Genomic DNA, 12,291 nt, shown 5'->3' with positions numbered 1-12,291 from the left:
GCTCACAACTGGCACTGATTCATGTGTAGGTGCCTCAACATCGGTGTTCGTAACCCAGACCAAATGGTAAATACAGCCCTTGTTGATCAACTTTGTGACCTTAAGGTAAGAAATAAACCTACCCTTGGGCATCACATCATCCCCGTTCCATTCAATAACTGGCTCATTTGGAAATTCAAACCTAACGGTTCTAGTTCGACAATCAAGCTTAGCAAAACATGAATAAAACCAGTCTGTCCTCATTATTACATCAAAATCAACCATCCCCAATTCAATAAGATTGGCCATAGTGTCCCGACCATGCACCATGACAGCACAATCCCTATAAACCCGCGCAGCCATAATAGACACACTAACCAGAGTAGATACTGAGAACGACTCATGAAGTAGTTCCAATTCTATCCCAAATTCCATAGAAACATAAGGAGTGACATGACAAAGTGGAACCAGGATCAATAAGAGCATATACATCATGAGATTGGACAGTCAATATACTCGTGACAACATCTGGAGAAGTCTCTGATCTCTGGCGACCCCTCATAGCATAGAAATGATTGGTTCCTCCCGAACCCAGTGCACAACCCCTAGCTGCACCACACTATGCGGGTGCTGGAATACCTCGAGCTAGAGGAGGTATTGCGTATGTAGTAGCTGTAGAACTAGCCAACTGTGTCGTACCCCTGCCCATACTCTGGCGAGATGAACGACAATACCTCTGCATATGAACCCTAATACTGAACTCGTAGCATATGGATAGGTCCATGAAGCAGGCCCCAAAATGCATCTTCCCACACCTAGGGCATGGGGGCCTTCGGTGCTGCTGGAATCTCCCAACGGGCCGACCCTGCTGGTAGGATCCCCTGTTGCCCTGATAGGGCCTGAAACGGCTCCACTGCTTCTGGCTAGGCCCTGATGGTTGTGCACTAACTGAAGACTGAGCAAGGATTGGATGGCCCTGATGACCCTCCTCTAAATGCTGACCTACCACCACCACCACCACCACCGGAAGAACTACCAATGTTGCCCGCGGACCGGACCTTATTGCTACCCTCTCACTCCATTCTACTCTTAATTTTGCGGGTCTTTATGGCTTGAGCAAATGCCACCATCTTCCCATAGTTCATATTAGAATTAAAGGCGGCTGTAGCGGGAGCATAACAATATAAAAAATCAAAATGTGAATCAAACTAAAGGCATTTGGACTAGCTAAACATAGAAGCAGAGAGTAATTACGGAAATAGGAACTTGATCAAACCACAATCGAAGTTTACAAGAATTTAGAGGAATTCGAATCTACGGAAATAGTTTTGCCAACTTACCTCACTTGAGCTTCCCTTAGGTCACTACAGTGTCCCGAAAGTTATAGCGACTTCACTCTATTAGAGACATGAAAAATTGACCCATAATTAGGAAAGTGTTCATGGATCCAGCTCATTCAGGAATTCATCAAACACTAGGGTTCAAAATTTGACTATAGGGTCTTATGATGGTGATTTTTCACCCCACAACCAATCCCCACATCAATAGGTCACCATATATGTTCAACAACCCCCTTACCACCTCCATCGGCACATGCATGCACAATTAACCAACTCCTATACTCAAGAATCACATTTTCCTTGACCTATAATAAACCCAAATTTCGAAATTGAAGGTTAGAGCGTAGAACCTTACCTCTTATAATGAGTCTTTTGTGAGTTTTCCCCTTTGAATTCCAAAGTCTTGATCAAAGAATGGAGTGTTAAAGTGATTGAGCTTCACCTTTTCTCTCTAGCTAGTTCTCTAACTAACTAAAATGGCTCATTTTTGCCTTCAAAATGAGCCCTAATGGCTTTTAATCAAAATAGGGTCGGGTTATAAAAACATAAACTCAGCTCTACGGTTGTAGATGCACCTCAGAAGAGGTCTGCGTCAAAAGGGACTGCAGAATCGTTCTCCAAAATTGGGCTTGTCTGAATTGTCACACCTCCTTTTTCGTTTCTAACACCCCCGGAAGGGCATAATAAAGGAAGTTATTTCCAACTTGAAGTGACAATCGAAACGGGATTCATTTTATTTAAGATTCAAAGTCGCCACTTGGAAGATTTATGGTGTCCCAAGTCACCGGTTCCAATCGCGAATCGAGAAAAGGGTTTGACTCTGTTTAACAGTCGCGAACCAGAAATCCGGTAAGGAATTCTGTTAACCCGGGAGAAGGTGTTAGGCATTCCCGAGTTCCGTGGTTCTAGCACGGTCGCTCAACTGTTATTATTGGCATAATTATCTGATTTTAAAACAATTTTAAACCTATGTGCATTTTTACTTTAAATCGCTTTTAATTATTTTAAGGAAGATTTCAACGTCGTCTAAAATATGTCTTTGGACCGCGCCACATGAAATGCACCCGCCATCCGAAACACATTTTATTCAACATTGCTGAGATTTGGATTTGGGTCACATGAAATGCACACCCGAGTTTAGGAAGGTAATTTTTAATAGCGTGCCTGAAGCAACTACGCACTTTCAACTTTGCGAGGGCCATGGAAAATTCACTAATGGCACACCTCGATTTCTAAGGATTAAAATTAATTATATGAGGCCATGGATTATGGACAAAATATATTGTGGAAAACCGTCTTCAATAGGAAGAACTGTTGTGGATACATCTGCGGTAAATTACTGTTAAAATAAACATTTGCTTCAATATGTGCAGAAAACAAGCATTTCAAAATTGCTTGACATAGGTTCAGGTGAAACCAAAATAGAAGAGATCAAAAGATATTAAATTCTTTATTAACAAAATATCGTGAGAACATTCATAGGATTTAATAATATGAAACATGGCCATTTCACAAGTAGATATACGATACAGCTCACTTAGGCATCTTAAAAGTTAACTGCTAATCTAACAAATAAAGGCACTAATTTGACAACTACATAACACATTGTTAAAACACGCCCAAAGGAAACAATGATATATCTCAACAAATAACAATACTTTTCAACTTTAGCTAACAATTTCCATAGCTTTTGTTGTTTACTTTTTAAATAATGAGTTTTAAATTCAAAGGGAAATCATGTACTTCTTCAGCAACGTTCAAATAAATCAGAAGTCCTTCACCTTAAACTCATGTTTCCAACTAACCAAAGATAATAAATATTTTATGTCAAACAAATACAGAGATGCAAAATCGACAATAACCAAAACTAGATGAGAAGATCCACACTGATACAGTAGTATTATCAAAGTGCTAGAAAATAGGAGCTAACCTTATCTTCCAAATTCAAACAAAACAACAGCGGCAAAGTCAAACAGGAACCGCAAGCAAAATCGAGACCTCGAACCGGAAACCTCGTCGAATTCGGAACAGGCTGCCTTCAACGATGACCTCCACACGATTCAAACTCAGAAATGACTCCAAACTTAGATTAATTCCATGGTTCCGGAATCAGAAATCAGAAATCAGAAGAAGAATGCTACGACTCGAAACGAAACTCGAAAAGATTTGAATCCGGAATTAAAATAGAAAATCCCGTTCGTTGCCTTCCTCCGTTTCTCTGTTATTTGCTCTGTTTTCTGTATTTATTTTTTATGTTTTTCGTCTGCCTCAGTTCGGCTGTTGAAAAGCCTAGCTGGTCTGTTTTGGGCGGAGATGAGGTCGTTCGTTGTAAGGGAAATGGGTGGAGAAGAAGCTGGAAATCAAGGGTCTTCCATGGTGTCTCCTCTTGGTGTTTGGGGGGTTATGGTCGTTGAGAAAAATGAAGTTACAGGGGTGGGGAATGAAGACGACGATGGTTCGAGGGAGGTCCTTTGGTTTTGGTTCGCTGGTTTTTTCAGAAGAAGGAGATGAACGATGGGGTGGGGTTCTCCATTGAAAAGCTGCGCTCCTCTCTCTCTTAGAGTCTCTAGGTTAATGATATTATAAGAATAGGGTTTAGGTGTTGGGTCGGGTCGGGTCAACCCGGTTTGGGATGGGTAAGGAGAAAATTTTGGGCTTTTAAAGTGGTTTGGCCCAATTCAATTTAAAACCAGCCTTTTCAATCTCCTTTTCTTTTTGTTGTTCTTTTTCTTTCTTTAATTAACTAAAAACCTAAACTAAATTCCTAAATTATTTTTAATTATAAAATTAAGCTAATCATCTAACTATAAAGTTTATAAAAATTAGTTGATCCTAAATTAAGGAGAAAAAAAAATTAATAATCCAAAATTTAAAAGCTAAGAATGTAAAAATGAGTCATTTTTTGTGATTTTTATTTTAATAAAGTAACTAATTAATTAATTAATCCTAAAATGTAAACATAAAATCTAAATGTAATGCATGGTATTTTTTGGTATTTTTGATTTTAATGGAAATTAAATATGCACAAAATATGCAAATGATTAATAAAATTCTACAAAAAAATCCTATAAAATTGCAAAAATTGGGAAAAATTATTTTCTGATATTTTATGGGAGTAATTCATATGGGGCAAAGATCACGTGCTCACAGCTGCCCCTCTTTGCCCGGAAACACGAAGAGTTTTCCGTGCAAAGATAAAGTGAGCGGATACGAGCGATTTTTGCCCGTTTGGATACTCCGTAGGAAGCATTTTTGAAAGATTTGACCGAACCTTGCTTTCGAGGTTGCCTACATATCCTTGGCTGTAAAGAATCAGGTCAGTGTAGTTCAGAAGTGAGTGAGATGATGGAGTATACTGAGGTGGAGAGCCAGTCGAGGTGCCGTTCCGCCGAGGTTCCGGTCCGCGGTCCTGTTATTACATCAAAAATCAAAACATGAAAAAGACTAGCTAAGCCTGTCAACTACGAGTTACAAGATTCCTATCTATAAATCTTCTGAAGCTTGATCTTGAGTCTTGAATGGTTCTTCATGCAGACTTTGGATCTGAACCTTGACGCTAGCTAGTTGCAGGTGCTAATTCATTCTTCCTCAGCTTTTCGAACCAAACCTGGACACCACACCATGCTTGTGACTCCAATCACGTCTTAAGCAATTCACATCTTTCTCTACTTCTGCATTTGGATTCACTTTTGCCTTCTTTTTGTTTCTCCTCTTCTTTTATTATTTTGGATTGTGAATAACTTCCGCTGATCATCTCGAACTGTTGACTCGCATTCTTTCCGCAAGCCTCTTTTGTTGCTGACTTGAATTGTAATCTGAGATGTTTGCCCTTTTTCCAGGTGATGCCTGACTGCTGAACTTGAAATGTATTTCTCTGCTATACAGGCGGGCTCTTGACTGCTAAAACTTGAATGTATTCCTCTGTTCTTCAGGCGGGCTCCTGATTGCTAAAACTTGAAATGTGTGCCTCTATTCTCCAGGCGGGCTCCTGACTGCTGAAACTTGAAATGTATGCCTCTGTTCTCCAGGCGGGCTCCTGACTTCTGAAACTTGAAAAGTATTCCCTTGTTCTCCAGGTGGGCTCCTGACTGCAAAAATAAACAAACAAAGAAAATTTCTGCCCCAGCTTGGTGGCTGGGTACAACATGTTATCAAGTATTAAAAATTGAAAGCTAAAATCTGAATTGTACTTCCCTTGGTCTCCAGGTGGGCGCCTGATTGCTGAAGCTTGCAAAGTATTCCCTTGTTCTCCAGGTGGGCTCCTGATTGCTGAACTTGAAAAGTATTCCCTTGTTCTCCAGGTGGGCTCCTGACTGCAACAAAATAAACAACAAAGAAAATTTTCTACCCCAGTTTGGTGACTAGGAAGATTTGTGAGCTTGTTAGCAAAATGTAGATCACCTAAGCTATTGATGCAATGATGAGAGTAAAACTAAAGACTTGACTGGAATGCACGATCCTGCGAGTAAAACCAAGGACATTTGACTAGCGAATTCATCAGACTAGGTCTTTTATCTTAGGATAAAGATTCCTCAGACTAAGATTTTGATCCTAGGAGAAAGCCCACTAGACTAGGTCTTCAATCTTAGGAGAACAATTCATCAGACAAAGATTCTGATCCTAGGAGAAAGGTCATCAGACTAGGTTGTCTATCTTAGGAGAACAATTCATCAGACTAAGATTTTGATCCTAGGAGAAAGTTCATCAGACTAGGTTTTCTATCTTAGGAGAACAATTCATCAGACTAAGATTTCTATCCTAGGAGAAAGTTCATCAGACTAGGTCTTCTATCTTAAGAGAAATACTCATCAGACTAAGATTTTGATTTGGAGGAAAATCCATCAGACTAGGATTCAGATCCTAGGAGGAAAACAATGTGAAAAGCAATGGCAGCATTTTATGCGCGCTAACAAGACAGGCAAGGGCGAAGATTTGAGAAACTTCCCTCTTGTCGGCTCTCCTCTTCTTCCTTTTTTTTTCTTTTTTTTTTCTTATTTTTTCTTATTGTTGAACCAACTTTCTTGCAATGCTTTGTTCCTGTTTCAAACAAATAAAACTTGTGAGTTTAAAATGTGGTGGTTAGTTTGTGGCCTTGAACTTTGAGGCTGGTTGCTTCTGCATTTGCCAATATGACTGATTTCCACCCGAAGACCTTGCTTGTTCCCGATATCCTCTACTTGTTGCATTGCATGAACTGGCATCCCCCAATCCTTATGTCTCATATGAATCACAAAGCACGTCTATGGTGTTCTTTCTTGACTTAATCACTGGCCTCGGCCTTGAAGTTGTATTGTTCCTTCACTTGCCTTGATAATTGATTCCCACTTGGAGACCTTGCTAACCACTTTCCTTAACGCAGAAAATACCTCTGATCCGTTCACCAAGCACCCTCCATCTGATATGTACCAAACCTTTCATGTTTCAATGAAAATACCTTTGATCCATTCACCCCAACCCCTTCATTTGTTGCGTTGTTCATGAATTGACAAATACCAAGCCCGTGCATGTCACAAGGATCCCGAAGCATATAGATTGTTGCCAACTCAGTGTGCCTGCTATTTTTCCTGACTTATGACGATTTGATATGCTGGCCAGATACCGTTTTGTTCAATTGGAAAGCTGGTGGCAGATTTTTAAGTCATTTCTCACTTGTACGACCAAACAGACTCAGGAAGAGGGAGTAAATAAGACAAAAGGAATAGAGTAAAGGATAATGGAAAGAAAACTACAACGTATAAGCCTATCGGATGTGGACACCAACTCTGATGACCTTGACATGCACCTGCAGCCTATTCTGTTAAACAAATCTGATGTTCAGCTCTTGTTGTACCTTTTCGCCGTGAAACTGGGCTTCAATGCTCCGCTTATCCGATTTGAATCACAATCCTTTTTCGACTTGTGGTGCCCGTAGATTTTCATCATCAAGCCTCTCTCATTTTGGTCTTTTTTTCTCAACTCACCATCGCCTTATGGTGCCCGTGAAGGTTTTCACCAATAAGACTCTCTCATTCTTTATTTCCTTCGTTTGGACCGGAGTGTTGCCCCTGATATGATTCACCTCTACTCGCTTGACTTGGCATCTCTCGAAGATTGATTAGAAGGCCTTCCCTTGGACCGTAATGTGGGCTTTTGGATAGGATTAGAAAGAAAGGGTATTAAAGGCTCAAAACAATTCAACATGGGTTTAGAATTACAACTTTCGGAATTAGATTTCTCACAACAACCACAACTTCTGCCCCAGTGTCTTTCTTGGGGACTTTGGACTTTTATTTCGGTATGACTGAACCTCAGAGAGAGGCTGCCTACGTACCCTTTCGGGATCAAGTCAAACGTAGTTCAGGAGATAAAACTACATTCGTTGTTGCGATCTTTCCTTTTCTTCCGCTTTTCTTTTCTTTCTTTTCCTTTCTTTCTTTTCCTTTTCTTTTCTTTTCTTTTCTTTTGCTTTTCGCTTCTTTTTTCTGTTTTTATTTTCTATTCTTTTTTCTTTGTTTTTTCCTTCTTTTCCCTTTCTTTTCCCTTTTCTCTTCTTTTCTCTTCTTTTTTCTTTTCTTTTTCTTTTTCTTTTCTTTTTCCTTTTTCACTGTTTTTCTCTTGTTTCTCCACTTTCTTTCCCCGCTCGGGCTTATAAGCTTTATTATTGATTCCGAAAGAGGGGTATGCAAGAAAATAACCGAGGCTCAAAGGGGTAACAAAGGGTAAAGTGTTTGGATAGCAGAACAAAATGCCTTCGTCATTCCAATCTCCAAAACACGCCAAGTACAAACTACACAATTAAACAAACATGGGGAAAACATACGTAACATCTTTTGGTTGCACCAGAATTACTAACCATATCCACACATTTGTCTTCTACATTTGTCAATTACCTAGCTCCATTGGACAACAATCTCGGTACCATGAACGGCCCCTGTAGACTCGGGGGCAAACTTGCCTTTGGTCTCAAACCGATGTGGCATGATGCATTTCAACAGTATTTCTTTATGTTCCGTCTGCCCCAGTTTCACACAACTTGGACTCGAAGTTATCTCAAAATGCCCTTACGTATTTCCCTCGAATGTCCCTACATCTTTAACATTGTCTTATTGCTTCTGACTTTTAAAACCAGGCTGAGATTATGCGTGCATGTCATGTCACCAGAACCAGCATGAAAAGAATTGCAAAAGGAGAATGGAACTAGATAAAATGACTAGAAATGGCGGGAAACAGAGAATTGCATTAAACTGACGGTGAAAGGGTTTAAACAACGAAACAAGCAAACTAGACTAGAGTTACAACCCTTGAACAAACCTAAACAGCACTACACAAGCTACTACGATGAGACAAACAAGACAAAGTGAAAGGATAGAAGGGTTTGAGTCACAAGACAATATCCGGATTACAACCCTGAAATAACCCGGACAACAGAAATGACAACAAAATAAACCACCAAAACTCCAAGAGATAGAGCGTCTTTCCAATTACCAAGCATGACGTCTTAGCCACTGAATTTCACACCAAGATTGCTGGAATTTTCACAAATCTTCATCACGTTGTTCTGAGCAAACTGCTTCTGGGTTTCTTCTGCCGGCTCATTCTCACGATCAATCATACCCACCGTATGCGTCTCATTGTGCACAGGAGATGGATCTTGGCCAGTGTTTGTTGCATCTGGATTATGCACGACGATGTCGCCTGCATCAATAAGCTTTTGAATTGCATTCTTTAGATTCCAACATTTCTCTATGTCGTGCCCCAGGGCACCTAAGTAGTATGCGCACTGTTGAGAAGGATCGAACTTCTTTGGAGGAGGGTTCGGCACTTTTATCTGAATCGGCTTCAACATGTCCAGTATCCTTAACCGCTGAAACAGACTGGCGTATGATTCTCCTAACGGAGTGAAGGCTTTCTTCTTTCGTAACCTCTCATTCTTAAATGTTGGATTGGGCCGAAAACCTGATCTGGGGTGTTGTTGGGAAGCTCGCGGGGGTAGATGGGCATTATTTTGAGCTGGGTACTGTGATGTGCGACTTTGGGATTTCTGTGGAGAGAAGTAGCATCTGGGAAGGTCATCTAATGCACAAGGATAACCACGGGGACGATGTCGAGGCTGGAAATGTTGATCAGGAAAACCTATCGGATCGTCTTTTCTGTTCCTCTTTCTTCCAACCAAGCTTACTGGTATGTTCTGAATGGCTTCCGAACGACTCACGATTTTGCCTGACTTGATTCCTTCTTCCACTAGCTCCCCTATTTTTAACACATCATTGAAAGGCTTTCCCAGGGCCGGGATCAAATGGTTGTAGTAGGTGGGTCCCTGGGCCTGTAGAAAAAGCTTAACCATTTCTTCTTCGCTGATCGGGGGACTGACTCGAGCAGCTTGCTCCCTCCATCTGAGCCCAAACTCATTAAAGCTTTCCTCCGGCCTCTTTTCTATCTTAGATAGCGAGGTGCGGTCTGGGGTAACACTTGATTTGCATTGAAAGTATCGGACAAAGTCTTAAGCCATGTCACCCAATGTAAGCCACTCATCGACATTTTGACGAACATGCCAGTCCAAAGCTGCCCCAGTTAGGCTTTTACTGAAATATGCCATCATCACGTCATCTTTCTCTCCAACAATCCTCATTACATTGCAATAGACCCTCAGGTGGGCTACCGGATCTCCACGCCCATCATACAAGTTAAATTTTGGTACTTTGAATCCTGCGGGCAGGCGGGCGACATGTGGCGCAATCAGTTCTTTGCAAGTCATGCTACCCTGGCCTTCTACTCTTCGCTTGTCCCTTAAGGACAGTTCTATGCTTTTCATCTTCCTGGGCGTCTCATCTCGTCCTTCTCTTCCTGTAACCTTTTCATTTCTAGCATGGAGCTCATCCCGGGAGCTCTTCTTGTATGAATCAAGGACCCTGTGGGCGACCTCTGGAGGGTGAAATTGGGCATTACGCGCTTTGAGTGGGTATTCACTATCTGGGGTAGTGGATATGACAGGAAGGCAATATTGGGGAGAAGTAACTGGAGGATGCGTGATGGAGCTACTTGGGTGGTTGGGAAAATTGTGATAAGCGGGTATATCTGGAGAATATGGAGGATCATCTGGCATTGTGTTGGGAGTTTGGGTAAGGGTAGCGTCCGGGAAAATTGGTGGTGGCGGGGGTGGCGCCTTCCCAGTCATCAGGCTTGATACATATCTATCATGTGTTGTCTCAGCATCCGCACCTCTTCAACCAACCCATTATCCCGTTCCACCAACTGTTGTCGAGCACCAGTATCAAATTGTTTGCCATTACCTTTTGACTTTGTGTTGTAGAGAAGGGTTACCACTTTAAAACCACAAACCAACCACCTTTATGCTATGAACACAACAAAATGAAGCTATCACGTTAGCGTTAGGGCATTTGACATAAGATAATTTCACTTTACGTGCACTGCACCTAGTCACAGTTATCGGTTCTAAAATGACTTCGAGGGTACAAAGGTCAGTTGGCATCATCCCAATTTGTTTATTTCAATCATCTCCTTTTCTTCCCTCACATTTCTTAGCTTGCTCATTTTCTTTCTTTTTCTTTCTAATTATCACTCTTTTCTTCCTTCTCATTTCTCACATCCCACAATTCTGCCTATTTTTCCTTTCCTTTTCTCTTTTTCCCATTCCTCTTTTTTTTTCTTTTAATAAATAAAAAAATGATTCGATCGAACCCTATGTAGGTTGCCTACGTATCATGACCCCGCATGAATTAGATCTTTGCGTAGTTCTGGAAGATCAAGAAACAAATTGACGTTCTCTTTTTTCCCTTTTTTTTTTTACCTTAATGACTACTTTGATGAGCAAATAGGGATAAAAGAAGCAAATTCTTTTTTTTTTTGAATTTTCTAGACTTAATGTTCTATGACCTATTCTAAACTCAAGCTTACGGGCATTTTTTCTCTCTTTGTTTTTTTCTTTTGAAACAAACAACCTACGGGAAATTATTAAGGAAAGCCCTAGAAAAAAAATATTTTTGATTCTTTTTTTTTCTTGTTTTTAGGAAGAAAATCTAGAGAATAAACCACAGGAAAATATTTTGAATTTTTTTTTAATATCCTGATGCCAGATTTCGAAACAGGCAAGGAAGAAAATAAAACAAAATATTTTTGGATTTCAATTTTAATTGCCTAAAGAAGAAATTCTAATGATAAACAAAGATAAAGTATGTTTTTTTTTCTATGTACATAAATCCTAAAGTTCTAATGAAAATAATTTTTTTCATTTTTCATTAATTTCCCAAAGAAGAACCTCAAAAGAAACTCTTTTTGGATTTTTAAAATTCATACCTTAAAAGAAAACTCTTAAAGAGATATCAAAAGAGAAAAATCCAATTTTTTTAGTTTTTAGTCCTAGTGTCCTAAAAGAAATATAAAAGCAATTTTTTTTGTTTTTGAGTTCTAGATATTAATTCAATAAAGGAAAATCACCTCAAATGATTTTTTTTATTCCTAGAATTAGTATTCTAAAGAAAACTTCTAACGGAAATATAAAATGCAACATCTCTTTTTTCGATTTTTGATTTATAACACACTTTTCAGATGCAAAAATAAAAAATACAATGGTAATAAAAAAAACCGACATTACTATACAAAACTAGAAAGTAAAAGACGACATAAAAAAATCTCCTTAAGCAACTTCTGAATGCAGTGGCCCTGGGGCATCTGTCATGCTCAAACTCTGGTAAGTAAATGCACGCCTGTATGAGAAAACTTAAACCAACATTATGTGAGACAATAACATTTCCTACTAGACACATGCAAGACATGGTTGCGATTATTTTTCAAAAACTAACCTATGTGGCTAAAAGTGCAAAATTTGGCTAAGACCCCGCAAAGCCAAGAACCTAAGCTTACTAGGAAGACTGGACCCTATGTGGGTTGCTTACGTATCACGCCCTGAAAGATGAGAATCAGGTATGCGTAGTTCGGGCAGATTGAATACGGGCGAAAATTAAAAAAAACAATC

The sequence above is a fragment of the Nicotiana attenuata genome, unplaced genomic scaffold, assembly GCF_001879085.1.
Source record: "Nicotiana attenuata strain UT unplaced genomic scaffold, NIATTr2, whole genome shotgun sequence".
Lineage (NCBI taxonomy): Eukaryota > Viridiplantae > Streptophyta > Magnoliopsida > Solanales > Solanaceae > Nicotiana > Nicotiana attenuata.
The sequence above is the reverse complement of the archived record's forward strand: the minus strand, read 5'-3'. Positions refer to the sequence as shown.